Here is a 24,349-nt window from a genome sequence, read left to right as displayed (position 1 = left end):
AGATTTATCGCGCATTACCTCTTTATAAATGGATAACACCAGAACCATGAATGATTGTAAAAAAAAACATTCCTCGTAAAATAAATTAAATTTTATCAGATTGAGGTTCATTGGTAAAATGTAGAAATGCATATATTGCATGAAGTCATATATTATTTTTAATAATCTGATATGGAATGTCATAATATTCCAATAGTGTAAAATTACTGCCATAGGACTTTTCAAGCACATATCTTAAAGATGTTCTTCTTTAATCGTATAAGTATTTACAATAATTCATTATACACAGGGAACGAACTATCTGCGAACAGTTTCAAATGAAACATGAACATTCAATGAAAGTTATCTAGCGCCGTGATACGTCCCGGTGTCCTGGTGGCCCAGCACGGGGCTGACTTCAGGCGTAAAACAGGTTTCGAAAATAATTTAAAGCTTTAATAGGTTTTTTTAAATATACTTGTCTCCTCGCAAAGTTAATGTCCAACAATATATACAAGAGAATAAGCATTACAATGGAAACAGGTATGCAAAAAGTCGCTCGGCGAGAAGGAAGAAATACTTTCAGAGTCTCTCCACTCATACGAATCACTCTTCTTGGCTGAAAGGAAATTTCCATAAATCCCACTGTTAATAAACTTCTTTTTCTAGAGGGAATAAAATATGAAATGTTTAAAAAATAAAATAATTCCTGATGAATGACGATTTTTGATGATAGCGATTAAAAATTGTGAAATTACCTGGTGAAAATAAAAACAAATCCATAAATAAATTTTTTTTTTGAAATGTAAAAAATAAAGGGGATTTACCAACACTGATTACCCTCTGTCCACGCACTTGAAGGGGAACGCCAAATGAGGATTAAGCAATTTTACTCCGAATCATTTATTTTCTTTCAGTCTTTTTTATAACTAAATATAACTTTAAATGCATCGATGGCATAGTGAACATTAATAATGACTGGCCTAAAATTCACAAATTATTACACCGATCATTCTCAAAATACAGAAAACCAACCGTTGCTAAGGCATTCGGTTTTTATCGCCGCTGAAAATAGACAGGTAGGGAAGTATGGTATGGTATTTGGAGGAGGCGACCGACAGCTGAGGTCATTTGCACCATGAGGGAAGGGTATGGAAGGAAGGGTGGGGAGAACCCAGGCGTCAGCGTTAGCCTGCTCTTAACGAAAGGCTCCAAGGGGACCACGGCTTAACGTCCCATCCGACGGAAGGAGTGTTGCGCTTGAAATGTCCTCCACACAACATTCAAGCAGGGATCCTACAGTCTCTGAAATTTCTCTGCCACTGTCGGGATTTGAACCTGAGTCCGCCGGGTGGGAAGCCAACACTCTTGCCACCACACCAACCCCATCCCCCTGTAGGGAAGTCAAAACAAAACTAGAACTTAGAGATAAAGTAAGTATTTTCATGTAGGTCCAGCTGCATTCAACGCCTAGGAATCATCATCCGGTGCACTGCTACACCTAGGTCATGGGCACAGGGGCACTGAAACCGTTTACGCACAACGACGGCTAGTCGTAGAAAATAATTAACTCGATACATTAAGCTTATACTTGGTGGAAAGGCACCACATTATCAATTATAAACACTTTGTTACTTCCATAATATATTATTATTATTGTTATGGTATTCTACCGATTAAGGTAGGTTTCCATGGAGTATTCGAGAAGCGAACTGGGAGCCTCCCTTTCCTTCCAGCACTGCCTTCTTTAATTCACTGTAAGGCCTACTCTCTTTCAATTAATCTAAAAAACCTATTCTTTTCCTTCCCCTCCCTCGTTTCCCCAACATTCTACCCTCCAACACCATTTTCAGCATCCCCTCACCACTAAGCACTAACTCCATCCATACCTTCTGTCTCCTGCGTATCTCATCTAAAAGCTGCCTCTCCTCGCCAACCATATCCAGCACTTCGTCGTTCCTTTTCCTCTCCGTCCATTTCACCCTCTCCATTCTTCTCCATACCCACATCTCGAATGCCTCCAATCTTCTCTCGTCTTCTTTCCTCAGAGTCCACGTTTCCGCACCGTAGAGAGCTACACTCCAAATCAAGCTCTTCACCAGCCTTTTCTTTAAACTCTTACACAACGATCCTCTCAGAAGCTCCTTCCTGTTCATGAACGCCTCCTTCGCTAATGCTATTCTCTTCCTGATGTTCTTACTACTGTATCCGTTTTCCTCTAACGTACTGCCTAAATAGTTGAATTGCTCAACCTGCTCAAGTTTTTCACCACCCACCTTTATCTTGAGTCTCACATTCCTCGCTCGTGATGCTTTACAAAACCGCATAACCTTAGTTTTCTTGTGATTAATCCTCATCCCATACTCCTCGCAACGTTCGTATAACGCATCCACTAGACCCTGAAGCCCCCTCGCCGACTGGCTGATCAACGCTTGGTCATCCGCGAATCTCACTGATTTGAACATCATTCCTCCCACTTTTATCCCAGCTTCTAACTTATCCCACGCTTCCCTTACCATCTCTTCAGCGTACACGTTAAAGAGCAGCGGCGATAGAGTACAGCTTCACCCAGTTCACCCTATCAAACGCTTTCTCAAAATCCACGAAACACGCATATACGTCCTGGTCATATTCTAGCCTCCTCTCCACCAGGGACCTCATTATTGCTATTGCATCACGAGTTGACTTCCCTTTTCTGAAACCAAACTGATCTTCGCCCAAATATTCATTTGCCCTCACCTCCATTCGTCTGTTCAATATCCTCAGTACCACTTTCGCCGTATGCGATATTAGGCTGATGGTCCTATAATCTCCGCATTCCACAGCTTTCTTCTTCTTCGGAAGCGGAATTAAAACCGTCTTTACGAAATCTTCCGGCCAACATCCCTCCACGTAGATCCTGCGCACTAGTTCGAAAAACCTTTTCTTACCTTCCTTCCCTAGATTCTTCAGAAGCTCACACGGGATATTGTCCACGCCTACTGCTTTCCTAGCCTTCATATCACGGAGTGCTCTCTCTATTTCCGAATCTAATATCCCCGGCCCAAGATTGTCCTCCTCCACTGCACTTTCCTCCTCTAGAGTCAATCTCTCTGGTCTGTTATTTCCGTCATACAGGTCCTCCACGTATTCCTTCCACCTACCCTGTACCTCTGCTCGCTCGGTTAGCATCCTCCCATCCTTAGCCTTAATTTTAGACATGGTTTGTCCTCTTTTGCCGCCCGATAGCGACTTAACTTTGGCGTACAACGCGCCTACTTCTCCATCCTTCTGGAACTTTTCCATTTCCTCACATTGTGTTTTCCACCAAGCCTCCCTTGCTCTCTTAGTTTCACGTCGTAATCGATTATTCAATTCCCTATACATTCTTTTGCCCTGTTCTGTGTCCACGTTCTTCCACTTCCTTCTCTCCTCCATTTCTTTTACCATTGCCTCCGTTATCCACGGCTTCTTTATCCTTCTACTGTCCACGTAGCCAATTGACTTCTCCGCCGCTTTGACTATTCCCGTTTTAATATTATCCCATCTTTCCTCAACAGTCTTGGTGCTGCCAATGTCCCGCATACTAATGTCCACTAGTTCCTGATATTCTCTCCTCATGCTCCCTTTCAGGGCTTCTACGTTCCATTTCTTCGTCTTCCTAACTCTTATAAGTCTTTTGAATCTTACGTTGCATTTCATGAGCACTAGATTGTGGTCCGAATCCGCATCCGCTGCAGGGAAGCTGCGCGAGTTTTTCACACTATTCCTAAACCTCTGTCTTACCATAATGTAGTCTATTTGATATCTCCCCACATCCCCTGGACTTTTCCACGTGTACCTTCGCCCTTTATGATGATTGAACCACGTGTTTGTGATGAATAATTTGTTTCTCCTACAAAATTCTGCTGCTTTCTCTCCCCTGTCGTTCCGTTTTCCTAGACCAAAATATCCTATTTCGTTTCCATCCCTGCCTTCCCCGACTGAGGCGTTCCAGTCCCCCATTACTACCAGATTTTTCGTATCCGGTGTGTCTCTAATTATTTCCTCGAGCTGTTCATACACCTCATCTACTTCTTCCTCCCTATGATTGCTAGTGGGCATGTAAACTTGGACCACCACAATGTTGGTGGGCCGCGCCTCAATTTCTACCGCCAGAATCCTATCGCTTACCTGGTCTATACCTACCACACGCTTACCCATCTTCCCGTTTAGTACTAAAGCTACCCCCCGCTGGCTTTCTTCCCCTCCACTATATATAACCCTATACCCATCACTCCAATAGTCCCCCCCATCCCTCCACCTCACCTCGCATAATCCTAAGATGTCTATCCTCCCTTTATCCATTTCCCTTTTGATATTTTCTAATTTCCCCGCCCTCATCATAGTCCTCACATTCCACGTCCCTACATTTACAGCCGACATCTTCTTCTCCATCTTCTTGGACTTCTTTTCTTCTTTCTTCATTGCTGCTGCTGCTGATGGTGATGATGATAAGTCTCTGCAAGGATTTCGCATGTTGGCGACCCCGAGGACCTTGCCGACCTCGCTGCCGTGCCCGACACCCGCCCTTTGCGGACGGGTCCCGGGCGATGAGATTCCGAGGCTCATTTGGTTGTACTCCATGTGTTCAGGGAAGAGATAGTTGGTAGGGTTTCCCACTTCCATTTCAACAGTGTTTTTCACGTGACACCATCACGTGGACTACCTTTCGTCTGGCTCCTACCCTTCGACCTATCTGGCATGGGTGGCCCTACCGGAAATAATTTAGAATTAATCCCGCCAGTGCAGCTCTAGGGGTCATAGGAACGCGCAAGCCTTTCCACCGCGACAAGGTTGTAGCCCGAGGGAAAGGACAATATATTATATTGCGGAATAAAATATATTTTGGAAGTAACAAAGTGTCTGTTATTGATAATGAAAAAAGTAATTGTAGAGAAAAATTAAGAAATCGAACCATGATAAAATATAAATAACAACAGTAATTTCCACTTTTTAATGTATAACTCCACTACCAACAGGTGCCGTCTGGCCAGGTCGGCTGGTCGGCCATCACCGATGGCCCCGAGCGTAGGGGGCCAACGCAACACTCCCGTCTACCATGAAGCGTATATTAAAGGTGTAATTAAAATAAGACTCATATTACTCGAATAAAAGTTTTTTTACGGTCATAAAATTCTAAGTTATTATTAATTTGCTTTATTTACAAACATACTCAGTGTGAAAATATCATATCAAAAAATAAATAAAATAAATGTGTCAGAAGAATAAAGAGAACTTGATTTCAAAAAAATAGTTTTTAGAAAAGCTTATTTTTAAAGTTTTTTATTTGCATTATTTAATTTTATTATATTTAAAATTCTCACTTTTTACAGTATTTGTTTCCGACGAAATCGCTATTTTTATTGCCTTATATCTAGATTACAAGAGCCAGAATAGCGTCATAAGCTAGTCCTGGGCATGCAGCTTCCGAAAAATTTCTGGGGGAGGACCCCCGAATCTTCCTGTAAGGAGGGCCCCATCATCAGCCCCAGCCGAGGGCCCCCAATCACCCCAGACCGCCTATGACTATCGACCATGGTTTCGACACTCTTATATTATTCTCAAGATAACGTAGGAATGTCGAAACCATGGGCAGTAGCTGAGTTATATATTAAAGTGTGAAAATTACCATTGTTATTTTATATTTTATCATGGACAGGCCCGTACTGGACCGTCGGGACACCGGGAACTATCCCGGTGCGCCCTTCCAGCCAGGATTTCTTTGGCGCCCTGCTGTTCCGAAACTGCTAAATTTTACGGTCAGAATACCAAAATTCAGCAGTTAACTTGATTTCAATGATGTTTCATTTATCAAAATAATCAACACCGTCTTGAGCAAACAAATCAATAATTAAAATTAATATAATTCAATCTTGATCATTCCGGTAGTCCTCTCCCTGCACAGAGCTGGTGCAATCTGGCCACGGCCGTCCAACACCCAAAGAATGATCATGGATGCATCGCAATACCACCGCGTCAAACTTGAAACGATTGCATTCGCAAGAAATCGAGCATTTAAGGTAACATTATGGATAACATTAAATCAGGCAAATTAAATGCGCGAGCATTTTTTAAGCGGAAGAACATAGACATTTTGAAATATTAATCTGAATGCCGGTTTAGGTCTGAAATAGCTCAGGGAATTCTAATGGAGTGGAAATAATCTTGATCACTCAAATTAGATATCGCATTATATTAAAATAATTAGGATACGGAAGGGAAAGATAAGTTAAGATGAAAAAGAGTTATTTGTTGATGATCCACAATGTCATGATTTTAAAAGCAATAATTTCAAAATTACCGCCGAATTTTCAGGAGTTGAAGACGCCATTTGAGCATCAGCTGATTAACTCACTAAAAAAGGATACTGATAGTAATTCGTCTTTAATGGGCGTGATTGAGAACAGAAAGACCCATATCCCATCGAACCCCTCGCCATAAATTAACTATTAACAGAGGAAGACATTGCCAAGAGTCTCTTGAAATTAAATGAAGTCAAGTTAATACAAAAGAGACGTAGAAGTATTCTTTCAAAAAAAGCAAAGTGAACAAATTCAAATTTACCAGGTGTAAGAAGATGTGAAGAAACGTGGGAAAAACCAAAGAATGTTGACTTTCGTCACATTTAGAAAAAATGCACTGCAGGAAAACGCCCACACAGAAGGGGGGGTGAAAAACCTGCGAAAATCTTCTTAATCGTTAATTGCGAAAAAATATATTTTTAAAAATTGTTTAACATTATGATTAAGTCGTCTGACTCAAAGTTTTTGGGTTAAAAATATCCGTGATAACGTTGAAAACAAGAAAAAAAACCATTTACATAGGCTCATAGATGCCATTCCGAATTTATAATTAGGCTGCAGCTAATGGATGCGGGTTAATATTGATGCAACGTTCTCGCAACTCAAACGGGGTCGTATCTAGGCTAAGTTACGTGGGCGAGAGAGCTCTCAAAAGCTCCAACTAGGGGTGCGTGGGTGCCGTGCCGAAACCATGCGTGGAGGAGGGTGGTCAGGTGGAGGAGGGTCGAATGGGGCTGAGTGGGTGGAGTGCGAATGAAGGGAGGGATGATTTTGGGGGTGGCACGTGTGGTGTGCCCACGCGCACCGGCGCCTCCATCACATTCCTCACGACCAGGGGCGAATTCAGGATTTCTTTCTGGGGGGGGGGGGGGCACAAGCAAGGCCGTATCCAGGATTTTGTTCTGGGGGGCACAAAGATACCTCGTAATGCAAAACGAACAAAAGGATAGTGGGACCGTATTGAAAATCTTGCATATTTTTAAGGGTCTAGGGGGGGGGGCACGTGCCCCCGTGTCCCCCCCTAAATCCGTCTATGCTCACGACAACCACATCCCTAGCTCCAGCATACGGGTAGCGATGGGTGTCGGGAATGGCGTGACCATAGTGCAGGCTACAAATACAAATCACTCTTCCTGGTTGAAAAGAAAATTTTCACAAACCCCATTGATAATAAACCAAAGAAACTTTCTCAAGAGAGAATAAAATATGAAATATGTAGAAAAAGTAACCTGACGCACCCTCGAAATTTTCTGTAGGCGAACCATTCCATGACAACCAAAACTGACCCTGAAAAAATCTGTATCTGACACCGCACATAACGGTGAGCTATTTACAAAAGCTAAAATAAAATATTAAAAAATAGTATCTGCAACTGATGTCAATGGTACGTTTCCATCCCCAACCGACTAATTCTATGTATCCGGTTTAAGCATTTCAACGAGATGTGCTGTTTCACCAGATTATCGGACAAGGAACTGACAATACTGGATTCATGGAACATGCATCGTATAAAATACGTAGTCCACAATGAATACGTTGTCGGGGCTATATGACAAGGCTTAATTTAAGATAATGGTTAATCCATAAATTTATAACTAAAATAACATTTGTAGCAAAAATGTGACTCTAACAAATTCTTCCATTATTATGCTACACAGCGAAGGAATCGACCACTTTTTTTGATAATAGGAACACTTTTTTAGTTCATCAAAAATCTGAACGCAACAAATATTCGTATCCAGGCAATCAACACAATTTATGGTGAGGAGAGTAATGTATGAGGATGAACCATGCTATTGGTGAAACAAAAGACTTGGAATAAATAGAGCGCCTGAATTTTAATTCTTTGCAAATGGTAATAAGATAAATGTTACGAACAAAAGGAAAAATGAACAGATTGTAATATTTTTGGCTGCACAAATAATAAATAGTTTTATAAATTTTATACTTTGGAATATTCCCAGTGATATCTCTTTTTTCATAAATAACTTATTAATTAGGACATTCAGTATTAATATGAAGAAACCATTTTCTAAACTTATTCGGGGTAGATTTTGCCACACTATTTTAGCTCCTCAGAAAACTTTCGGCAACAAAAATTCGGATCTATCCAATCACCACGATTCAGGGGAAGGTGAGTGAACGATAAGGACGTCAACATGCTATTGGTGAAACAAAAGACTCATCTTTTACACGTCTACCTGAATCCCACAACTAACGAGTACCGAGGAAGTGAAGAGTCGTATCGAGTTGCAAGAATTTCAGAAACCGCTCGCAACAGGTCGTCTTTACTTACACGCCTCGAGCCGTGGAGTTGGGAAGTGGGTAGGGAAGACGAGGCACTGCAATGGAGAAGACCAGTGTGGCGAGGGAGAAGAGTGCTTAGGGCGGCAGACGACGAGAACACTCCTACCATATCCACCCTCCTCGGGTTCGTTCGCCGAGACGCCTTCACTTTTTTTTCCTCCCGCGAGAGTCTCTCATCCTTTCAATAGGGATCCATCTCCATATGTCCACTCTCATCCACCACCAGGGTATCCTCTGAATTCAAGCTTCCGAACTCTGTGGTTTTTCATATATTTCCTCGTTGGATAGTCCCTTTTTCCAAACGTTCATTTCTTATTCAACGCGCACAAGGCAATTGTGAATGTAAAGTCTATCATTCACACGAATTATCTACATGTATAAAAGAGGATCTCTGTTTATCTGTTCGCTGTGCGTTTCCATACTGCTGAACGGAATGCAACTGAAGTTAGTACGTAGTTGTACATATGTCATGCTCCCAAACCCCGTAGTGCTACTTTTGGTGGCGTCCAACGCGTCTTTTGCGTTTTTCCCCTCATTACCATTTGTTACGTCCAATCATACAGGTTCTGTGGTTTGACATAGGGTACGCATACCTCTTCACTGGCTCAAAGAGATAACATAATCAATACTACACTTACGTAATGATACTCTCGGTGCAAACCTTTTTGCTGGGGTATGAGTTCACAAGACTTTTTGGTTTTTCTTTTCACTCGTGCGGAAACATATTGCGACCAATGTAGTGGAGCGGGGTTAATTAGCTGATCCCATGCGCGTTATACGGAAATTGTTTTTTTTCTCTTGTTTGCTGTTCAGCAGGCTTAAATAACCTGCCATGTGACCATGAATTCCTAGTTCCAAGTGTCCCACTTTTCTCTGGGTACTGTCCTTCCCAAGCAATGCCGGGTGTCCTGCTAGTGCCTAATAAAATTCCTTCTTATTTTAAATAATAAACGCAATTATTCAGGTATAGCTCCGGGGACATAAGATGCGAGGCCAGGTGCGTGCTTTTTTCATTATAATAATGTATCTTATAATATAAAAGTTGATTAATATATTAAAAATACTATAGTAATTGGACAAATTAGTTGGCCAATCTATGAAGTATGATGGCCTTATGAAAGCAATTTAGAAGGCAGGTGGAAGGGTAAAAGGGTAAGTGATGGCGTCTTATGAGTTACATAGGATAGGTTATAAAGGGTGTAAAAGAGAAAAAATACATCATTATGGAAAGCCTAGCGGAAAAGAGAGCGGAATCGTGAGCTGCGTAAGCCAATATTATTTAGGACTATTGACTCATGATGAGGTAGACTATCTTGATTAAATACATTTCTGGAATATATTTTGTCATACCGAAAAAACCTTTGTTTAATTATTGTTAACATCCATAAGAAATCATTTCTACTTCAGAAATTATATGATGAACTAAGGAGAAAAGGAGTTGTTCACACTCTAATCTACACGAAACTAGAGTGAAATATGTAGGTGAGGAAAATATTGTACACTTGGAGTGTCGAAGCTGGATATTAACCCACCTCATGGACCTTTACGGAATGAAATTGCCGCTTTGATGAATTAATAGTTCATGTGAAGGACAGAAATATCCTCCATGAAATGCGTAGATTAAACCAGCAAAAATTTCTCGCAATAATGAGGTAGCGTCAAAGGCCAGAATTCCAACGAAATGAGCCCCGGCAGTCATTAGTGAAAATACTGGAGGGCTTTTTTTGAAAAGAAGTTTCTCCATTTAAGATTTGGATTATTAATCCCGCCGCAGAGGGAAACTTCGAATTGGAGGGGTCCTGAGCTACGCCTCAAGGGAAGCAGTAAATTCTTTGGAACTTCCAATATTAGCCGGGGTGGGGGCGTCGTTACCAAACGTAAGTTACTGAGAGCCCAGATCAACGCTGAAACAGGATCTTGCGCTGTGTCAAAAGAGGCTTTGAAATGTAGCGATAAAGCATGCATGAATTTCCACCGGGAGAAATATATCTTTTATGTCAAAAGAAATTAAGAGCATCATCATTGAATCTCGGATTTTCCGGTCAATTGGCACGACATGATTATTATTACATAAAAATAAGTATCTCGTGTGATCGAATTTGACCACTGATACATTTGTTTAATGCCACAAAATTAAGTCAAAGTCAATCGATGCCCAAAATAATGCTGCTTAGTTTGTTTTCTTGCATAAAGATAACTTTGATATAGAATATTACTGCTAAAAATCATCATCATTCGAAATGTCAGTTATAACCTTGTCAAAAGATTTAATCAACTTCTATCACTAAAATTAATATCATGCCTTTATAATTATAATCAGGAATGAAATAAAAACGTAAATTAATAAGATATTTACCAGGGGTGCTTAAACCTCCTTGATCGACGACTCATCTCCCAAATCCTTGACGATCAAACCATCCCCCCAGCCCCCACAACCACCCAACCATTGGAAACACCATCTCTTTCAAAACACCCGATTAATACCCAAATTTCTAAGATGGTAACTGTAGGAGTACCACTCTTCATAATTTATTTTTTGATTTTAAAATGAATTTGTCATTTAATTTTATTTTTGTACCCACTTACCCCCGAATATATTTTTACCACCTCCCCAAACATTTCAAATACATACTATGCGCCATTGGTACCAATTGGGTACTACCCAATCATATGATAAATGATTTCAGGTTTTTCCAGTTTATTTTTGAAGCAGATAGTATTAGGCGAGTGCGAAACGGAAATTCACTACGGATGCCTACTGCGTGTAAATTATATGCAAGTATCATAAATGTTAAACAGGAAATGGCAATGTACAGATTATTTAAACTTTCTTTCATATAAAAATATGCTCACCCCGAAGATTCATCTTAGCTGTCAAGGTAACTCGTAGAAATTGAACAGCATTACACTCCGTGCTCGTTTGCATCCAGTATAGCTACATGCCTACGGGTCATTCTAAAAAAATAATTATATGTATCACCCAAATATTTCACTGGATTGCTAAAGAAAACCATAGGAGACACGAACTTTAATATATTAATAATTGCAAGCAGGAAGTTTTCATGGGTGGAAAAGGGTTAACCATAATCAACCGAAATGGCTAGACGATTTTCGAATCCAAGCCGGGACATCAAAGAAAATACTTCGTGCTTTTAAAAAGGCGAAGTTCAAAACGGGGCGAGATAGCCCTGTGGGTAGAGCACTCGGTAGCTAACCAGCGACGTCATGGCAAAATTAGTAATGCTGAAACGTACTTTCCTTAGCTTTTTTCAGATTTGAAATATTACTGTATGTTTCTTTATTGCCAGTCATTATTTACATTTTATTACAATTTTTTGTTTTGGTTACGACTGTATATATCAGAAATTGATCGAAAAAAATTGATAAAATTGTTATTCAACTATTATGTCTTTTGATAACCAGTACCGGAACGGCGATCCGGCGCGTTCCGGCATCATGACACCACTATTGCTAATCGAAGGTTCCTAGGTACGAATTCCGTATGAAGCCTTCTAAATCTAGACAATACCCTCCGAGCTCCCTCTTGGGTGTTCGGCAGGGGGTGCTCAAATCACCAGCATGTAACATGCGAGAGGATTCCCTCATGAACACCATACGGTCATAAAACTGTTACAAAACAGATTATACTTACGCATTCATGCAAAGACAAAACAGGCAAAATGATTATGAAAGAAATCTGCCTATGAAGCTATAACGTGCAAAACCCGAAGGTTGATTAGGATAAAGCTCACCCCGGACTAAGCCGAGATAATATAAGTGTGTCAATTTCACACATTCAGGGCCAGACCTTGGGCAACCTCGCACATCACGGCGAGGGTTTTGTTTTCGGAGGTGCCCGGTAAAAAGGTCAATCGATGTCGAAGATAATGTTGCAAAGTGTGTTTCTTCACAAAAGTATAACGTCTCAATACTTCCGGTCCGGACACCTCCTAACAAAATCATCAACATGCGACGCGGCCCAGGAAAAGGATCCGATCCCTAGCCCTGAAATTGACACACCTGTATGTTATCGTTGTAAAGTCCGGCGTGAGCTCTATCCAAATCAACCTTCTGGTTGACTCACTGTGTTGAATTTTAACAAGTGAAGCGTCCTCATATGCTACCGCGTTGCGAAGTCATCTCCGTTTCATTTCCGACCAATTAGGAGCCAAAGTCTCGCTCTCAATCCCCCCAATCGACCTGCCAACCAACTTTGCTTCCTACGGCGACGGACGCGACGGAGAGAGAGAACGAGGAAGAGGCGAAATGTAGCCCCGGTGACTCCGGCAGCTCCCTGATGGAAATCGTTTTACCGGGAGACAAAAGAAGGACAACATGCGTCGACGCCATTCCCCTCCCCTACCTCCGCCATCAAGGTGAAGTGGAGGGGTGGGGGTAAAAAGGGCGGGAAATTAAAGGAGGGGAAGAACAGAAGGGATTTTACGTTCAGCGAGGTTCACTCGAAGTTATAACCCAATTATTTTACTCCGACAGCTCGGCTCTCCCCCTACCCTTTCCATCCACTTTCACGCCGTGTGACACTGAAACTGTTCCCTGAGAATTTAATCATGGCGTTCGAGCGGGAAAACTCCGAGGCGCTTTACGGTCTGGAGTCGCGGGTGGTGTCGCTGCTTCCTCAAAGAGAAATGGCGAACGAGGTCTCGCTCTTTCCGAGATTTGGAACAGATGACTCGCGGAAGCGCGCGATTGCACGGAATCGTCAAATGCAATTCCTCGAATATTACATTAGAAGATTCACAATTCTGCCACTAAAATTGTTGTCGCTCCGCACGCGTTAAAATCAGATTTCAAAATCCCCACTCTCTGACCTACCAGTCATCTACATCCACTTTTAACGAGGAAATACTTAGCAGTAATGTGTAACTGAGCCAATAAATCATATGAACTACACATTTAATACATACCAGACGATTGCCAACTAAAAAAGACTACTTCCACTACGGTTAGTGGCTAAAGTCACATTTGAACGAGATAAAGCTGCCTAGTGGCGCCGACGAATAAAATGCGCTCGAAACGGCAATAATGAAACGCTTAAAAGCCATTTACTTAAGTCCTCTTATGAAATTATGTGGATTACATTCGGTTCCGAGATATTTATTACAATGAAATGAAGAAATAAAGCACCATTGCTAATCTCTCTCACAAAGTAGGTAAACTTATGGTGCATAATAAATAACCAGAGGAAATTCCTCAAAGAGAAATGGCGAACGAGGTCTCACTCTTTCCGAGATTTGGAACAGATGACTCGCGAAAGGAATCGCGATTGTATTGGATATTCTACTGCAAATCACTGGATTACGTCCGGTTCCTAATTCTGCGGCCGTTAGCTTTGGGAAAGAGGCATTTATGAATGTGTAATGAGGAGATAAAATACCGCTGCAGATCACTCACATAAAGTAAACGAACCTCAGGTAAAAATGAATTACCAGAGGAAAGGGATGTGAGTCATGAAATATAAATAACGAGTTTTTATGCATTAAATATATTTAAATACATTCAAATCCGCTACCTGATGGCACAATGCAAACGCGAATTTAAAGGTGATTGATAAACAAATTTAGTTTTCGGAAAATCCGAAATTGAATAATCAACATTATAAGCATATAATGCACAAATTATCAATAAGATAAATTATATTAAAATAACATAATGATCTTTCAAAATATGTGTTCATTAATGAATGTACCTCTTCCTTAAATCCATTGATACAAGTTGATTTGCACAATGTATTTTGAATTTCACCCAATGTTGGCTTTTAAGGGGCTTAAGACGATTGAAGACGCAAAACACAGATTTAAGTGAGTGAAAAACAATTGACAAATAATTCACATGTGTGAAAAGCACCCTATTTTTTCCCTCTATTCGTTTCTACATGGGATGTAAAATAATTTTTCGGGTAACACGGTACTTGAGTGCCTAATACAACATTCTCTACTTTTATGCAAAGATGTTGTTATTTACTAATGGAAAAAAACTATTTTTTAATTGCCGTTTAATACTTTCATTTATTTTTATCAATCTAGCGCTGGGTTTCAAACTTCCATACCCTTGTTCCTTCGAAGTTCTTTTGGGTTAGCAGCCACGCATACGTTTTTTGTTCTACAGCTTCATCTTTCATTCATTCCTCGCCTGAAGATGCCATCAGTAGAGCAGGTGAAACTGTATCACAACAAAAATATATTCAGTAGTAACCCCAGAACCCTTCGGTGGATCCCGGATAAAATTTAAGTGTTACAAATTATTCCATGCATAGAGTGGTTACCATCCAGACCTCACTACCTGTGAATGCTGCTGATTTGCAATATAGTACAAGTTTTATTTCTAATCAATCTTAACTATCAAGCAGATTCTTGACAATCAATCAACAGACATCTAGCTCATAAGCTTTGGTTGTACAATGCACAAACATACTATAATGCGCTTTAAAGTCTACTTTGTGACCGAGCCTAAGTTTTCGGTGGTGTGGCGAATAAAGAGAAAAATCGCAGGCTTTCCCGGCGTATTTTATCGTAGAAGATTGCTCGGGATTTCCAACGGGTCAAGTTCTCCATCGCGGCCGACGTTTCGATGAACGGGTCGTCCATTATCACCAGGGCATGTCATCGGCATCACAGGCCCTGATGACATGGACGACTCGATCATCGAAACGTCGGCCGTGATGGAGAACCTGACCCGGTGAAAATCCCGAGTAACCTTCCACGAAATAAAATAAAAAAATAAATTATATAAATAAATAAACAACGTAAATAAAATAAATAAATAAAAATATGCATTTAACGTGGTCTATTTTTTTATAGCCACTCCGCATTCGGTGAAAAATAAAGCTTTCTCAATTAATATGCATAGGCGTTGGCGGAAAAGGATGCTTGGACGAGAGTGCTGTTAAACGACAACCTCTCCCTCTCTCTTTCCGAAATAAAATTAAGGAAAAAAAATAGAAAAAGGTTTAAAAGCATTTGTTTAGCATTCAAGTCACATCGTGTATATGGCGCGCTGCTCAATAAACGGGTGCCGGGATCTCGCCCGACCTCCTGGGTCTGCTTCGTCGTCGGCCCATTTAATCTGCGTTAGCACTCTCCCATTGCCCACGACTCGTCCCTCTCTTTCCACAGAAATCGACTTCATGCACCGAAATTTCGCTCGATGCGGACGTCCGTGGCAACTTGATCAGCATATATTATGTAAATTTATTCCTGGTTCATGAAGAGAGAGAGAGACGCGGTTGATGCGAATCCACCATTTCCATAGAGAAAAAACTTTTAGACGAGACCAAAGCAAACAGAAGAGCATGTTGATGGCGTACTTATTATGATAACTCGAAAGGGTGAACACACATGAGTACGAAAGGGATCGTTCATGTTTTATTTTATGCGTGAGCAAATATCAAATGAAATAAACTGGATTTCACACTCACTCAAGTGTTAACCAGTAGGTTGGGCTCATGGACATCACATGAATGGAATGTAGAATCCCATGTAATGATGGAGGCTCGGTTTTAGTACTTGTTTTTACCTATCCCCGCTCGGCCACCACATTAAACACTTTCTACTCCGATTAATTCCATTCTGTGAGCGCATGCCTGTCTCCTATTATTAATACTGTATTAACTAGAAGGTTGGGTACGTAGAAATCACATGATTGAAGTGAAAATTCCATGAAATGATGGATGCTTAGTTTTAGTACTTGTTTTTACCTATCCCCGCTCGATACAAACACCATAATGTTTTAACTCAAATTAAATCAAATTAATTCCGTATTTACATGTTTTTCTCCAAGTATTGGCCAAGGATTAAATACACGTATCTAATGCCTCTAAATACTTCGTCTAAAGACTTCAGGCCAGATTAAAGGAAGAATAGCGACGGATTGAGTGGTGAGAAGCAGCGAGAGAACAGTGTGCGTTAAGGTCTATGAAGGCCTCTAGTTAAAATATTACCGGAAGGTTGGGTTCACAGATACCACGTGATTAAAATGAAAATATTCCACCAAATTATGAATGCTTAGCTTTAGGACTTGCTTTCACCTTCCCAACTTAACCCAAATCCTCACCCCATTTTTTTCCATTTTCAGACGCAACTTTGAACTTGGACAACCGGTACATAAGGAATGAATGACATGTAAAGTGTGCCTGATTATCTCCGCTATTGGAACAACCTGTCATCTAGACTAAACAAATTGTAGAGTCCGCGTAAATAGTTAATTTTTGCAATCACCCATGAATTTATCTGAGACTTTTGAGAAAAATCTTACTTTGGTGCAGATCTAAATTACGCAACTCCCTCGTAAATTCAATTGGGTGGTCTCCTATAATTTTTTTATTGCCTAAATCGAAAGATTATTACTCCTGGAGTACGTATTTCACGCTTTTAGATTTTTAAATGACGATATCTATTTTTCGCGATTAAATGAAAAGCGAAAATTTTCAAGCGCGCGAAAACGCGACGGTTAAGTATGAATGCCGGGAAATCTCCGGGTGACGTCGTTCTGGTTCCCACTGCCGCAAGTGAGGTGACCTTGGGGCGAGGCTTATAGCGCTGATACAATGCGACGCAGGATGCTAGCAGGTAACCGAGTACCCTGCTAGCTGGTAGCGCTTGGCTTAAATAAGGATTATTAATACCTTATTAGTGTTGCCGCGAGACGAGACGAGACGAGACTTTCGCCAGTCTCGTCTCAGTCTCGTTTCCTGACCTCTGGTATCGTCTCGAGTCTCGTCTCGTGAACCTCAGTCTCGTCTCGGTCTCGAGTCTCGGACGAGACTCTCGTCTCGTCTCGTTTCCCCCATTATAAATTTAACGTCGGTTCCATTGCGTGCATAATCGCTGAATCGAAGGTCTTAAAAATAGAAGAGCCATTAATAAAAATTGCAAACACACATTTATCTGAACACCAATTGAATCAAACTGGTGCTAAAATCATTGATTTTATTGATAATCAATGAATAAAATAGTAACATAAAACGAAAAATGTCTAAAAATTGAATGTAGACATAATCGTAATCGATCACCGAAAAATTTTCAAAAAAATATAATCTCTTAAACATTTTTTGAACTTGATTATTATTAATACGTACTTACAATTTTCAGCGCCGATTACTTTTGCCTGCTCCCTGTATACCGTGTTTAGTAGCTGAAAAGTCTGTGGGGTTTCTCAAAACTCAGTTTCCAGGTCAGTTTTATATCCGTATCTTGTCTCGTATCTCTTTATGTTTATCTCACTCAGTTTCTTCTTTCAACCCTATATGTTTCAATTTGAGGATTTTGTTGAACAAAATATGCCGTTTGGTCGATCGAGCACATTCCGTATCGATATCCGAGAGCCATCCTTTGTGCTGTTCTAAATTCTGTCCTGCTATAATTTTGTTCACTAAGATTCAAATTTCACTAATGGGCGAAATGTTATAGTGGAAAGGTTCTTTTTTTTACAACTTCCTTCCTCTTTCTATCTACAAAACAGAGAAAGTTGGTGAGAAATGAAAACCCTTCCTTTCCCATTACACCGAGAAAAAATTGAGTCTCGAATACATGTTTTCCGATAAAATACATTCTGAAGCTTGGTTTCTTATTTATTCCCATCAATATGAGTAACCCTAGAAATAATTTTATTTCCACCAGAGTTTTGGGAACCCACTTTTGAAAGCGCTTTTTTTGCTTTGGAATTTTCTTGGTAAATTTTAAAGAAACTATGCCGCGTAACGGTTTGTCTCAGTCACTATAATTGTAATTATTTCATAATCGAAAAATAACTCAAATTCCAAGGATCCTTTTTACACGAATAGGCGATATTTCTTTTCAACTAAATCACACGCAAAGGTTAGAGGCGCGTATTCACAGCCGATCTCTTCCCAATTATATTCTTGAAAATTCACAGAAAAATGAGATGTTATAAATCTTCGAACCTGGAGTCAAGGGAGTATCCAATTGAAACTTACGAAGTCGTATCAGAACATGCTGCACTCTTTTGTTCCAGAAAGTCAAGCACACACTGATCGGACCACTCACGAGAGCTAGAAGGCATGGTCAACTAAGAAGGGGTTCAACAACATATACGGAAGGGGCCCAAGGCCGAAAAAAATAAAACCACCAAAGCAAACGTAAGCGTGAAAAAAACTCCAACCCTCAGCTTCCAACGTAGTAAATAAGATACCAGATGCTGGCAGGCTTTCGAGGTTCCAAGAACTATTGAGTGACAATGCCTGGACGGTCCAAGCCTTCACTATCATTGCCTCGATGAAAGAGAAAGGAAAAGATGAGACAGAAGATGAGATGATAATGAACCACTGAGTAAGGCATTCAGCGTCCCCACATTGAACACACAATCGCTAAGAAAGCACATAAATCGGAGCGTAAGTGGAAGACTATCTTCCATACGTGTCCACTAGACGCCGCTCCTAGATGCCATCCTGGCATCAGCTGGAAAAAATATTCTAAAAAAATTCGAGCATATAGAGGCAATTAAGAGGCACAGATCGAAATCAGGCTGATATGTCTCACATATATACTCACTGGAAGTACATACATGGAAGATTAAGAGATAGGAATACCTAATGAAACTTTCAAACTCATACTGTGTGTCTTTCACGCTTGAGGCATGGTATTCAGAAGACGCAGACGTTGGTTTCGCGCACACTAAGGGAACGGCCACGGGCATTTAAAGTCACGCTTGAGGGGTTAAATAGTAATAATAGTACTCCCTCGTTTGCACCGGCGAAAAAATACCGGTATACTAGTACATTCGTAATTTATAAAATTTGTTAATAAGTTAAAAATAAACTTTCGTATTAATCTATTATAATTATCCGGTGTTTCCGAAAATTAGATTATTATACAGGACGATTACACTGAAAAAGTCATTCACAGGCATTTACACGAAAACCCATCGAAAGCAGTGAAGCATGTAGCCATAGTCAAAACACGCAATAATTTTGAACTGGATTTTTGGCTGAAATTCTCGTAAAATTACTTTTCAAGTCATATTTAATTAGAACATTTTCATTTATAATTGATACTTTAAGGTCATTTAACATACCCGCAGAAAAAATCTAAATCGTGTAATCAAATCTTCATGAATAGGAATTGTAAATTATGCCGTCATTGTTAATAGCTATGTTTTTCAAGATTATTTTCGCTTGTAATATTATCAACGCTCAATTACTTTAGTAGTTAGGTGATTGATAAAACATAAAATGGCAGCGCTGTCGAAGTACCTCTATACAAGTACCGGTATTTCTAGTATCGATAAGGTACTACTGCTTTTAAATACTGCCAAGTATAACCCGAGTTTAAAAAAATTGATCTCGGTACTACCTATGGGTATTTTTCCCCAACCTCTGGGAGAGACCCTTTTGTTTTTCCACCTTGCTGTCGAATGTGATTTTATTCTGGGAAAGTAGAAAATGGAACAACCGTCTAATTACGTGAAGTGGAGATATCGGAGAGTAACCGGCTAAAGAAAAGGAAATATAACCCTCGAAAACCATAGTAAATGTTATACATATTATTTCAAAGGGCCCAAAGAAGGAGAGGAACACTTGATCCCTCATTTCATCAGTTGTGGCTTATGGGAGGATATCGCTTATGCTAACAGTCTCTTATCTAGTCAGTCCCCTATTTCTTTATTATATATAATGTCAATAACAATCTTAAGGAGTTCTACAACTCTTACGTGGCAAAGTACATAAGAGGGAAGAGAGTAAATTTATGTCTAACGGGTCCTACGAAACTAGGTGCGCCATTTCATCAGTAACTTCCAATATGAAAGACAATGTGCATTTTTCACATAGAACTAATAGACAAGAGCCGAGGAGAATTTACAAAAAATTTGTTTCCTCAGAAAGGGATAAGGAATATATGAGGAAATGTGTATGGAGTTATCTGCAACATCCAAAAATAAACGTCATCGAATAGAGGGATCAGACAATCATCATAGACTCATTCGTGATTTCGTGATGTTCAAAGTGACGTAACATTGTCCAACCACGATTCAATGAGTGATTTCCTTTCATCAGTAAAAATGAAACTAAGGTGGCTTGAAAATTAAGAGAAGGAAACTAGAGATCAAATGCTCAATGGGACGTGGCAGTCAGAAAAGTGGAAGAGGTTCAAGCCTCTTCCTTTGGTCGTATGTGTAATCTTAGGAAATCAAACATCAAAATTGGCTGACGATGTTTTGCTTCCTTCCTTCAGAGGAAACTAGGCAACCTATTGGGGAAATGCCAATGAAAAATCTGCCTTCAGGGAATATGAGAGATCAAGCAAAAATAAAGTTTTGCCCGGAGGTGTCTTTGTTGATTAAAATGCACTTTTTTGGCTGCTAGTCCTGATGGGATAATATTTGATGGCGAGATCTTGGTGGTACAAATATTACTCCCGAGGAAGAAGTTGAAAATAAAAGTTACCTTCATGGAAATAAAAGAAGGAAATTATAAGCTACGTAGAAGAAGCAGATATTTTTACCAAGTGCAGACAGCTAGAAATATCTAATAAAAATATTGTGATTTTATTTGGTGGTATCCTTATGGTATTTTAAATGAATACCAAGGGAAAATCATTTTTCGGCCAAAGAAATGATGGTAAAATTAAAGGAGTTTTGCGTGAGCATTCTGATGCGCAATCTATTCCAGAAGGCATCAGGTTATAGTAAATAATTGTACCGAGTTGATGTTTTTTCATTTGAACCAACACTTTCCTCTCAGATATTTATCCTTGCCCACACGCCTTCCGGAGACAAAATATGGTGACATATATATCCCTGTATATCGCGGTGCGGCCAACAGTCCCCTCCTGCCCCCGCCACAGGCTTTTCCCGGATTATCTTAAGTGTGGCATAACTGTGTAGGACACATTTTTTCACCATAAATTTAAAAAATTAATTACAATTGTAACATATTTAAGTACGACTTTCTCTCCACAAGTTGTTACAATATGCAATACATTGAAATAATTATTAGGTAACAGACGCGCGAGCCACATTGTTTTGCAATTACATGCGGGTGAAATGTTTCCGGACATAGCCTTAGGGATGGAACTCCAATAGGGTAATGAGATCGCAATACACGAAGGTACTAATACCACCTCGAAATATCCTCTACCAATTATGAACCGATTCGAATTTTTTCTTTCAGAAAAGTTAAAATGCTGATTCACGTTTCATTTTCTCCGAGTATCTTCAAATGAGTGAGATAAAAAATTGATGTTACCATGACTCTTCAGCTTACTGAGATTTTAGTGCCGATGACAGCACCACAGACTTCATAGTTAAGAAAAAAATGAAGTTGGCAGGATCTCAGGGGAGTTCAGCTTGAATAACTATATAAGAATTTTAATGAATATAATTATAAACACGTTTATGTCTCTTACGACATTCAATAATTGTAAAAATTTTAGAATCTTAATATATTTTTCCTACTTAATGTATAACTTGGAGTTTGCACGGCGTGTGAAAACCTTTCACCATTAGAGTTGAAGCGATCGAAATAGAGGTAATTTAGGATTCCTCTCAGCTGTAATAAAAATTATACAGTCGTCGCAATCTTAGGAAAAATTTAGAAATGAAGGGCGCAGTAATATATGTATTACTGTATTAATATAAACGTGAATTTTGTGATGGATTGCTACAAAAAAAAACGGTAGAAAGAAAAAGGAAACTGCAATTTACGAAAGTCATACACGATTTCTGGTGTTCTCGTTACGATCTATTATTTTGTGCAGTATCGCTTACCGAGGCGGAATAAGTCTCGTCATACGTCCTAATTTTATATTTGTATAATACAGTCTTTTTTTACGATACACCGATGCTTCCACAAATCCAGAATGAAGAAATACCTTTGAACCCTGAAGAAATCAAGAGGAAATAATTGCAGGAAATACCCAAAGCAAAAGATACCGAGCGAGGGGCTGACCACCACACGTAACACATTTTTGTAACACAAGGCTGTGGCTCTCGAAAGTTTAGCCAGAACTTTTTTACATGAAAATAAGGCTCCAATTTTCCAAGTTAATTATCCCGGGAAACAAGGAAAAGTAGTCAGCCAATAACACTCCCTTACTTGGCTCCATAAGTGTCGCTCATGCATTCAGAAATTGGTTTTTCAGCAAATATTCTAGTTTATAGTTTGATCATCTATCGAAAAGTTATTATTCAGCTGTATTTAAAATATAATGCTTAAGAAAAACGTAAAATGTGTTTCGTCCTAACTGAAGGATATAGTTTTAGGCATAAACCTATAAGCCTCTAGGCATAAAACTATACCTACCTAATATCAATTAAGGACGTGTATCTAAATTTCGAGACTTTCGAGAGTCTCGTGGAATTGGTATCGTCTCGTCTCGTCAAAAGGTGGTCTCGTCTCGAGTCTCGTCTCGAATTCTACCCTACGGTCTCGTCTCGAGTCTCGTCTCGAAAACGAGACGAGACTCGAGACGAGACGAGAAAGTCTCGAGTCTCGCGGCAACACTATACCTTATCAAACGAAGAAAACTTTCCCACCTTAGCCAGTTTTAATAGGGGATAATTAAGACATGTTTCCCTGAGCTCTGTGCCTCATGCATGCATTGGTAATCTCAGACGATGTAAAACTCCTGTCTACTCGTATAGAAACTAGGTCCCTGTGACGTCACGTGGAGTGGCATCGCATAGGCGCCAATCTGGCCTTTTTCAAATGAGATTAAAATTAACCATTGCCATTCGTCTAAACTGGGATTTCTAAAACCAAATAATTTGTATATTATGAATACACTAATGGTGGGTAACGAATCGCAATCAATGTTTTCTTTGATGAAGGAAACTACCCTATTGCGTGGATAGTTAGAGCGACGGCAGCGAATCTTAAGATAAAGAATACAGAGTTACCCCAAGGTTTACGAGATCGAGCTCCGACCTTCCTCTGTTCAAAAAGTGAGTTTCGGTAAAATTATTGTCCGTCTGAGACACCTGAAAACAAATCTCACAACGAGTGGAGTGTGGGCTACTGGGCAAGTGTGACTCATTTTCATAACGCGCGAACACAATATTTATTTGAATTAAATCAGCAAGCGCCCCTAAAATTTGTTTCGTGCATAAACTCATATTTTTGTTAATGAGGAGGAATTTCACGATAGCGGTGTAAATGTGAACGTCACTCTTGCCTGAAGGTATGGCAATCGGTACTGGACTGATCCTCAGGATCTTCACCATCACTGCATTCTGGTGAAACTGCTGTATCTCACCAGAGGAGTCGCCTCCCAAAAAATCCCAGAAACTGTCTTCTAGATTTTTTAAATTAAATTTTTAAAATAATTTACTTAAGGCGACAGGGTTCAAACCTACGACCGTTGGATAGAGAGTCGAGCGTGCTAATCACTGCACCACAAAAATTTCCCTAATTTAGAGCTATATTTTAGCACATTTAAAGCTGACAATTGATTCACTGATTGTGTGATTGATACAAACCCATAGGAGTGTGTGTTACGGGTACGCATCTGAAATTTTTGGTGGTAAAAACAAAAGAAAAGTTCATCGGGTTCATCGGGAGAAAAAAATCTCAAAATGTTAAATTTCTTCGAGATGTATGGATATACTGCAACATAAACTATCATCCGTGATTTCTACCCACTCCCAATCATCGAACGTAACCGAGATTCAAATACGTAACAATAATTTTTTGGCTGAATTGGTAATAAAGACATAAAGACTTTGTAAGGTTCACTGTTGTGAACTCAACAGCTGAACCTTACAAAGTT

At 39.8% G+C, this 24,349-nt stretch overlaps 1 protein-coding gene across 1 annotated transcript in view; it reads left to right on the top strand.

The window, feature by feature from the left end:
* Window positions 1–24,349, top strand: part of LOC124153967 (lysyl oxidase homolog 4) — a 264,123-nt gene that overhangs the window by 183,955 nt on the left and 55,819 nt on the right. The window lies entirely within an intron of this gene.

The sequence above is a fragment of the Ischnura elegans genome, chromosome 2 (genome assembly GCF_921293095.1).
Source record: "Ischnura elegans chromosome 2, ioIscEleg1.1, whole genome shotgun sequence".
In the NCBI taxonomy this organism is placed as follows: Eukaryota; Metazoa; Arthropoda; class Insecta; order Odonata; family Coenagrionidae; genus Ischnura; species Ischnura elegans.
Note: the sequence above shows the minus strand (reverse complement) of the source record. Positions and strands in the feature narration are given on the sequence as shown.